We start from the raw sequence: 10825 nt of genomic DNA on the forward strand, positions 1-10825 counted from the left end.
TCATGACAGCATCGCAGATACAATTGCTGTGCCCTAAGATGCAGCATCAGATGTTCTTCAAGACAACCTGCAATCTAAGTAACCCTGAGGTTACTCAGATTGCCCCTAGCAGCTGCGTAGTCGAGGCCAGGAAGTTTGTGTTGGAAGACGCAGACCCTGGCCTCAACACTCCTACAATAATGGGACAAGACATGGAGGCTAGCTCCACCCACTCCCCGCCCCCAAATGGCCACAGCCTGTGAATCAGGCTCTTGCTTTGGGGAACTGTGAGAGATCTTGCAGTAGAGACTGGCGCCTGTGTAGTACAGATCCTGCACATGCACCAGTCTTCTAACATCGCAATAGTACACATATCATCGGGTTTGCATATTACTTTGAATCAGGACCGCAATGCAGATGTTTGCGCAATTGAGCAATTATCGGAATCTGAGCATGTATCAAGTTCCATTACCGCCAGCTGTCGGAGCGACTATTTTCTTGCAGTGTAATTGACAGGCCGGGAACATTTGGGGGGAGTAAAGGGGGAGGCATTTGGTGACCATTTTGGGTGCATGTCGCTGTCTGTGATCCCGTACGCCGAAAAAGGGTTCTCAGTTGCCGTGGACACTCTGTGTGACAATAGGGTTACTCAGGACTCCGATAATCAACTGATCTATGACTAATGCTGGGTCTTTGTACAGTCACTTGGATTTGTGAAGTCACCGGTGGGCGGCTCAATACAAATCTAGGTGACTGTGACATTTGCATATTCTTGCACAGTCGCTGTGTACACATTTGCAGCACGATTAGGGTCCATCTCTGAATCAGGTTATAGTCCAGAAGAATATTTTGAAGAGGAAGAGAAGTGACACAAAATTATATAAGTACAGACTAAAATATCCAAGTAAGCAATGTTACATAGGGGCTGATGCAGAGGTGGCAGCTGTTGCATTCGTACTGTAACTGAGATTTCGGATGCAGCGGACTTGTGAAAATATGTTAATGACTCAGCCGCTGTCTTGTGTACAGAGATGCCCACCGGCCGGTGTCTCGGATGCGCCGCTTACATACAATAGCCCCAACATCGGTCCCAGAATTGAACTTCTGAGCAACCCTATGGTGTCTGACTAGGAGGGGCCCAGAATACGGTGGTGACATGCCTGTGTTTTTGTATCCTCACCCCCGTTACCTCCCCCCATCGTTACTAATCAATCACAGTATGTGGAAAAAAATCGCTCCACTGCATTCACCTCTGTATTAGGCCCATAGTCACATAGGGGTGTAATTATTAGGCAGTGAAGTAGAGTTTTTGGCCAGAGAAAGAGGCTATCACCGCTTCTTCCTATATAAGATGTCACATTGCTATCACTGTGATATGTGGCAACATGGTGTGGGAACATTGTTATTTATGAATAGACCCAAGCATTGCAATGTTCACTTAGCATAATTATGTAGAGATGAAAAAAGTGAAGAGGGCCCTGCTCTCACGATCTTATGATCTATAGGGGATATGGGTGGACACAATAGGGGGCAGAGGGTAAAGTTCAGATGGGCAGAGACTATAGAGGTAGTAGGGAGGGTAGTAGGGTAGAATGAAAACAATACATGTAAAGCCTGGGAAGCAGGTGAAAGACTAATGGAGTGAGGGAGGGAGTTCCAGAGGTTAGGAGAGGCCCAGGAGAAGTCCTGACTGTGAGAGTGGGAAGTGGTGATCAGGGAGATTAGCAGAGAGAAGAGAGTGGGAGGAAGCATGTGAGGAGACGAGGCTGGAGATGTAGGGAGGAGAGGTGTGGGTGAGAGATTAGTAGATGAGTAAGTTTACATTAATAAAAACCTTTTACCAAAGAGTAAAAGCCTATACCAGGAATGATTCTGTAACAATATTAAGTAGGCAGTACAGTGTATGAATGGCTTCCACAGGGTATTCATTCCCCAAATGAGTCTTATGACCTTGTGGTACATTCAGTCAGGGAGCTCTCACCCCTCTTGATGTTCCCACTTCCATACTTAAATAGCTTCCAAAAAGATGGCTAAGCTGTCCTTCCTCTGCAGTCCCCCAGGTGTACTTCTGCACGCTGCAGCTTATCCAGCACTTCCTGTGACATAAGCGGCTGAAAGTATCAGTAGCTTCCCCGTCACTTGTGTCTTCTGTCTTCCATCATTCACAGAGGATTCCACTGACGAGTAATGCTGCCAAGTCTCTCCACCCACTAATGTGCCAGCATCACGCTGCAGCTCCATGTATACCAACTGCTGACTACTCTACTGGGCACCACAGCTTTATGTACATGATCATATTCCTATATAACAGTAACCATTGCACTTTCTCCATATTTATTGCTGTGATTGCCTCATTTGCCTCGGTGTTTGCTTTGGCTCTCTAGTATAATATACACGGTCATTATTTATCATAACAGTTATTTTAATTTAGTAATTGATTTCCCTCACATAAACCCTCAGCTGAATGCTGTCTGTGTAATTGCCTGTATATGTTCATTGATATTCTTCCTTCCATCAGATGTTTCATTGTGCACAAAAAGGAGAGGTGTCAGCATAACCCAGTGCCTCCTGCCAGGTTGGACAATGTACTAATCATCTGTTTCTCCATCATGCTTTTACAGATGCTTAGAAAGAAGCCGTATGATGCCATGGCAGACATTTTTTCCTTGGGTGTCATGGTATTTGAGATGGCCACAGGAGACCAACCCTTTTACTGTGGTGAAGAGTCTGTTGAGGTTATAAAATCTGTCCTCAATGATAACCCAGTCTACCCAAAGGAGCTCAGTCCTGGCATCAGTAACATCCTAAAGCGAGTGAGTATGCAGTATACAGGCTTATCACAGGGTCAGGAGATTATACAGTCACAGGGGAAATAAGGCACAGGTCTGAGAACATACATTAATACTAATGAATACACTCTCAGCAAATGTACAGCCATGGCCAAATGTTTTGAATGACAAGTATTGGTTTTCACAAAGTTTGCTGCTTCTGTGTTTTTGTCAGATGTTACTATGGTATACTGAAGTAAAATTACAAGCATTTCATAAGTGTCAGGCTTTTATTGGCAATTACATTAAGTTTATTTATGCAATGAGTCAATATTTGCAGTGCTGACCCTTCTTTTTCAAGACCTCTGCAATTCGCCCTGGCATGCTGTCAATCAACTTCTGGGCCACATACTGACTGATGGCCGCCCATTCTAGCCTAATCAATGCTTGGAGTTTGTCAGAATTTGTGGCTTTTTGTTTGTCCACCCGCCTCTTGAGGATTGACCAAAAGTTCTCAATGGGATTAAGATCTGGGGAGCAGGGCTGTAACTAGGGCACCACAGGACAAGCGGCAATGTTCAGGCCTGTTAATTTTCTGCTTATTATCATTCTCACTTCTAGCTTCCTCTTATTTCATCCAAGCATTTTCTGGCCTACCCCATCTCTTCCCTGGTCCTTCCCCATGAGGCCTTTCCCCTTTTTTTGGGTGCGTTATGTCCCTATTTGAAAAATGGGGGGTGCTAATGTCCTTTCTGGCTCAGGGCACCAAAAAGTCTAGTTACAGCTCTGCTGGGGAGTTTCCTGGCCATGGACCTGTTCCCCTAGCCACTTAGTTATCACTTTTGCCTTATGGCAAGGTGCTCCATCATGCTGGAAAAGGCATTGTTTGTCACCAAACTGTTCTTGGGAGAAGTTGCTCTTGGAGGATGTTTTGGTACCATTCTTTATTCATGGCTGCGCTCTTAGGCAAAATTGTGAGTGAGCCCACTCCCTTGGCTGAGAAGCAACCCCACACATGAATGGTCTCAGGATGCTTTACTGTTGGCATGACACAGGACTGATGGTAGCACTCACCTTTCCTTCTCCAGACAAGTGATTTTCCAGATGCCCTAAACAATCTGAAAGGGGATTCATCAGAGAAAATAACTTTACCCCAGTCCTCAGCAGTCAATCCCTGTACCTTTTGCAGAATATCAGTCTGTCCCTGATGTTTTTTCTAGAGAGAAGTGGCTTCTTTGCTGCACTTCTTGACACCAGGCCATCCTTCAAAAGTCGTCGCCTCACTGTGCGTTAATATGCACTCACACCTGCCTGCTGCCATTCCTGAGCAAGCTCTGCACTGGTGGTGCCCCGATCCCGCTGCATCAACTTTAGGAGATGGTCCTGGTGCATGCTGGACTTTCTTGGGCACCCCGAAGCCTTCTTCACAACTATTGAACCACTCTCCTTGAAGTTCTTCATGATCCGATAAATGGTTGATTTAGGTGCAATCTTGTTACTAGCAGCAATATCCTTGCCTGTGAAGCCCTTTTTGTACAAAGCAACGATGACTGCATGTGTTTCCTTGCAGGTAACCATGGTTGACAGAAGAAGAACAATGATTTCAAGCACAACCCTCCTTTTAAAGCTTTCAGTCTGTTAATTCTAACTCAATCAGCATCACCTGTGTTAACGAGAGAATCACTGACATGTCGCCAGCTGGTCCTTTTGTGGCAGGGGTGAAATGCAGTGGAAATTTTGTTTTTGGGATTAAGGAGCTCATTCAGACCCACTTGCTAAGATGCAAACGTTCACTGCTGCCGATGGTATGCAGTGTGTATGCATTGCAGTGCGCATACCTTAGCGAAAGCTCACAATGTGTTCGCTCACTGCGCATAGACAGCCCAGCAGAGTGAGTGACAGGGGAAGCAGTTTGTAGGTGGTAACAGGGGCTGGCCATTAAAAACAAGGGAGTGGAGGTGCAAACACAGGCATGCCTGAGCATCTCAACTGCATTTTAGTAGTGTGCATAATTATAAGACAGCATCATAGTACACGTCACCTGGCTTGTATTTACACAGAAGTGCTCGCAGTGCTTGCGGCAGGGTATGGTCATGTACCGATGGTTGGATACACTTCCTGGGCATGATGTGCACAAGTGAGGATCTTAAGACAGGCTGGGGGGTGTCTGCATACACTATGTGATCGCTCTCTAAAGCTGCATACACACACAACGATTTTTTTAATGATTATCGTTAAACGATATCGTTTAACGAAAATTGATGGCAAAAATCGTTCACTTTCTGAGTCAAACAATGAACGATTATCGTTCATGCGCGTTCACGTTTGTAGTTTGTCGTTCAGTCAGACTTGTCAACTCAACGATTTTCATTAAGGGAATATGCAAAAATCATTTGTAGTTCATAAAAATCGTTCATGACACTTAGTAAATGAACAACTTTAGTAAACGATTTTAGTACATTTTTTCAAGGGAAAAAATCATTTACTCAAATCGTTCATTAAAAAAATCGTTGTGTGTGTATGCAGCTTAATAAATACTGGGCGTGCAAATGCATTGCTGTGCGATTGCACTGCCTACGCAATTTGCATACACATCTAGCGAGCGGCTCTGAATCAGCTCTTAAGTTCATTGTCATGGCAAAGAGGGACTTTGCAATTAATTGCAAATCATCTGATCACTCTTCATGACATTCTGGAGTATATGCAAAAACTGAAGCAGCAGACTTTGTGAAAACCAATACGTGTGTCATTCTCAAAACTTTTGGCCATGGCTGTAGTTGTAAGACAAAATGTAATATTTTATACATGTCATCCTGAGAATAAAGTAGCATAAGGAAAAGGTATGACATTGGTCAGCTAGTGCTTATCTACCATTAACACTCTATACTTTTCTGTTTATTCCTTTGATAGTTCCTATGCAAATCCCCAGAAAGAAGGCAGCGACTATATATTAACATCAAAGATCATCAGTTTTTCTGGCCCATTAACTGGGAAGACCTGGAGGCTGGCAGGATATGTCCCCCATTCATAATGCCGCCGGTAAGTATATGTACAATATAGGAATGTACACAATATGTGCTCCATCATACAGTCCTATTATCTCATAGACAATGCTGGTGATCAGGAGAGATGAATGTCATTGTACAAATGGTCACACAAATGCCAATCTAGAGGGACAATGGGCCTGATTCATTACAGATCGCAACTGCAACAGTGTATGCAGATCGGCCGATGGTGCGTACTGCGCATGCACTGCACGAGTTAGCATTGCGATCACACTGCGTTCACCTACACAGATAGGAATCCATCGCAGAGTGAGTGACAGGCCGTGAGCATTTGGGGATGGTGGCGGGGGAGTGGTTGGTGAAACGCAGGCGTGTCTGTCCATTTTCATGGGCGTGCATAAATTAGCCACTGCAACGACATACACAGCTTGTGCACACACTGCGTGCGATGAGGTTAGCAATTTCTGAGTAAGGTCAACCCTGCTGTAATTGTGCGTGAGGGGCCGATGTTACTCGGTAGCAGTAGGCATCTCTATGCTGGCTGTGTGATGGCATTGAGATAACATTCATTAGCATATTCTCGCAGCGGACAAGTACATGCAATCTCTTACTTGTCATCCTTGCTGGATCAGGCCCACAGTATGGCTAAATTACTGCAGTAAAAATGTTGTGGCCAAATGCAGAATGTGGAGAATATTTTGTGGAATGTTTTTGAAATTCAATTGTAAACACATGGACAGTATATGTTTATTATCAGCCGTATATGTTACTTTCAGCCAATTTATTGCAATCGGTGGCAAATGCAGAATTTCTAGAGGGAGTTTAGAAATCCTTGATTTTGAGCGAGTGTGGCCAGTCCATGGAGAGGGCATCATTAGCACTTACACTGTGTCATACAAAGGGCCTGATTCAGCAAGGATCGTAACTGCGAATGCAATAGCGATTATGCACGCAGACTCACTGCGATAGTAGTATGCTAATCCATTGCGATCACTATGCCATCGCAGAACATAAGGACGCCCACTTTACCTTACACACATACATATGTACTGTTTAGTACGACTGCAAAACCATCTGTACTATTGAGTATCATCGCAGCCTCACGCACACTTGCACAAGCTCTGACCTTACTCAGGAATTGCTAACTTCAGCTCACGCTATGAGGCCTCAGGCTACATACGGCATTGCAGTGGATAATTTTTACATGCCCAGGCAACGGCGTTCCAACGCACTGGCACGCCTGTGTTTCGCCAACCACCCCGCGTGACCACCCACAAACGGCACTTTCTATCAATCACTCTGCAATGGATCTGCATAGTCACTGCGATCGCAGTGTTCAGTTCACACACTGCGTTCCATGCGCAGAATGCAACGATCGGTCGATTGCGTAAGTAATCTCAGATGCGATCGGTAGTGAATCAGGCCCAAAGTACTGTGTGTGTCATAATTCTGACATATAAAGGGCCAGCAAACATAGTTAACCCATTAGATGTGGCAGTAGGGCCATCCTGTCTGAGCTGAATGTTTTTATTTCAGATGTGGGCACAATTCCAGAGTATTGGAGCAAGTCCAGGAGTCTAGGCGAGCAGCAGAAGAACCTAGCACTGCCCTGGGCATATATGTACACATTAGTTTCCTTGTGCACTTGATTAATGATCCCTATAGATGGTCTGTAGTAGTGCACCCCTTAGTGCATGTTTTCCAGATCTCCTAGTTTGTGCACAGGTGTATTTATTTCTGGCTGACACATTAAAAGATCCACAGATGGTGCTGACCATTTCTGATACCGAGAAGAACATGCAACACTAGTATAATTCTATTAGTTTACAATTTCTATTGTGGTCATGGTGTGGGCTGGAGAGGGGCAACCAAAAAAACCCTTGCATTTGCCTATGGCAATATTCTTCCTTTCACATGCAACATGCATTGATATTGTAGAAGGGTAAATCCAAACTACAATGTAATTATACAGCAACCCAAAGTCAGTGAGGCATCTAGTTACCATTATAAATATATCTGCCACCTAATGTGCAGGTTACAGTATTATCTAATATTAATATACTGATTGCTTATATAATCACACAACATACAGGTATAGCATAATATTAGTAAGCAGAGTTTGCACATTACCTAATTATTTTTCATTATGACACAGTGACAAAGAGCCCAATTACTGTGTATTTATTTTGTGTTTGCATGATGGATCTGATTTGTCTCCTTTTCATAGACCCCAGTTACCACCTGTGAACATCATAAACTGGATGACTTGGTACCACCTCAAGCATCACGGGAGCCACCAATATCTAAGGTGGAGGAGCGCCGGTTCCGTGGATTCTCGTTTGTAAGTGAACGGTGGAGAACCATGGACAACCAGTGATCGGCATAACATCCTGCCTGGTTCCATCACAGCAATTTTCACCTGCTGATTAACATCAAATACAGCAATACCATCTGCAGAATAACAACAATACAGCAATAACACCTGCTGATTAACAACAATACAGTAATAACACCTGCTGATTATCAACAATACAGTAGTAACATCTGCTGATTATCAACAATACAGTAGTAACATCTGCTGATTATCAACAATACAGTAGTAACATCTGCTGATTAACAACAATACAGTAGTAACATCTGCTGATTATCAACAATACAGTAGTAACATCTGCTGTTTACCAACAATCACAGTAGTAACATCTGCTGTTTACCAACAATCACAGTAGTAACATCTGCTGATTAACAAGAATACAGCAATAACACCTGCTGATTATCAACAATACAGTAGTAACATCTGCTGTGTCCTCCTCAAGTCTGTAGCAGCATTATTTCTTGCACCTGGATAATCTCGGCATTCCATAAAACTGGCATGTTAGATGCAGCAGCAGTTCCTCTGTACTTCAAAACTTGGGACAGCAGAGGTAATATTTTTATATACAATCAACTCTATTACAGTATTTGACTAAATTATAACATTTAGATTGTAGAATGATTTGCTGTGTACACAACTCTGTATTTGCAGAGGTCCACCAGTCACCAGCATCTCTACACCCTAATCACACCATGTACAGGATGTGTATAATGGTGCACACCCCAACACAATATACCACATTATAGTGACACTGATGTATCTATGGTCAATATTCCAACAAAATTACTAATAGGAAATAAATGTTCAGTATTATCAGATTACAGAATACATTATTTACCCTAATTCAATGACTGGCTACTCGTACTCATAAATCACAGATATAAACAAGCATATAATCTAGTCCCATGTAATAAATTGTCTGCTCGACAGGTGTAAGATAGAGAGAGAAGAACTGTAAATATATATTACTGCTTTGTACATAAGACCTTTCCATACTATGGGCTAAAGTTACTAAGAGTCAGTTTTGGTTGATTTTGCATTCTTGTGCATTTTGCTGTCTTGTGTGCAAAGTGGAGATTTACTAAAGTAAAAAAACAACGCAAAACCAACCAGAAATCTGACCTTACAACAGTTTAGAACATTGGACCAACAAATGATACTTTCACATAGACGACTATAGAAACTGAAGATTTACTAACAGTCGGTTTTGAAATTGACCATTAGCCGTCCACAAACCGACTGAAAAACCCGAACTACTAATAGTATAATAAGTGACCGGTGGGGACAGTATAATGAGGGATAACTGTACTTAGTTGTGGCTAGAGGTAAGTGTGAGGGTCAGTATAATGAGGAATCACTGTACTTAGTTATGGCTGGATGTAAGTGTGAGGGGCAGTATAATGAGGGATAACTGTACTTAGTTATGGCTGGAGGTAAGTGTGAGGGTCAGTATAATGAGGAATCACTGTACTTAGTTATGGCTGGAAGTAAGTGTGAGGGGCAGTATAATGACTGATCACTGTACTTAGTTATGGCTGGAGGTAAGTGTGAGGGGCAGTATAATGAGGGATCATTGTGCTTAGTTATGGCTGGAGGAAAGTGTGAGGGGCAGTATAATGAGGGATCATTGTACTTGGTTGTGGCTGGAGGTAAGTGTGAGAGGCATTATAATGAGGGATCATTGTACTTAGTTGTGGCTGGAGATAAGTGTGAGGGGCAGCATAATGAGTGAACAATGATGGTAAGTGTGAGAAGCAGTATAATGAGGGATCACTGTACTTAGTTATGGCTGGATGTAAGTGTGAGGGGCAGTATAATGAGGGATCACTGTTGGTAAGTGTGAGAAGCAGTATAATGAGGGATCACTGTACTTAGTTATGGCTGGATGTAAGTGTGAGGGGCAGTATAATGAGGGATCACTGATGGTAAGTGTGAGAAGCAGTATAATGAGGGATCACTGTACTTAGTTATGGCTGGATGTAAGTGTGAGGGTCAGTATAATGAGGGATCACTGATGGTAAGTGTGAGGGGCAGCATAATGAGGGATCACTGTACTTATTATGGCTGGAGGTAAGTGTGAGGGGCAGTATAATAAGGGATCACTGTACTTATTATGGCTGGAGGTAAGTGTGAGGGGCAGTATAATGAGGGATAATGGTACATGGTTATGAATGGGGGTAAGAGGGCAGGTATAAAGCACTGTTAATGGTTCATGGAGTCATCTTTCAAAAATTATTGGGTTTTGCTTATGCCCCCTGTATGAATGAGAAATGCCATACATAGTGTGATGTTCTGGGGTATTCTGCTCAGTAGTGTGGTCAGTGGTACAGTATTTGGGTGCTAAAAGAAGAGTCACCATACAGCTTTTCCATGTTTAAATAAACTAATGATTTAATGTCAGTCTCAGAGTAGCCCCATATAAACATGACTGATTTATAACAAAACGATCCTGCCTTCATCTTGCAGAGCATAGGAGCATTTGGCAGCGGAGAATGACGTCGGGTCTACATGGGAACAGGAGTCACAGAAGAGTCTACTATAAATGGGGAGTCTGGCCTGGACAGGAAACCTATAGTGATCACTGCAATAAGTCCTGGCTCACACTGACACACTCACACAGACTACAGACACACACACTGACACAGACACACACACACTGACACAGACTACATACACACACTGACACAGACTACAGACACACA

This window comes from Taudactylus pleione, unplaced genomic scaffold (genome assembly GCF_031769625.1).
Source record: "Taudactylus pleione unplaced genomic scaffold, aTauple2 ptg002490l, whole genome shotgun sequence".
NCBI classification, from domain to species: Eukaryota; Metazoa; Chordata; class Amphibia; order Anura; family Myobatrachidae; genus Taudactylus; species Taudactylus pleione.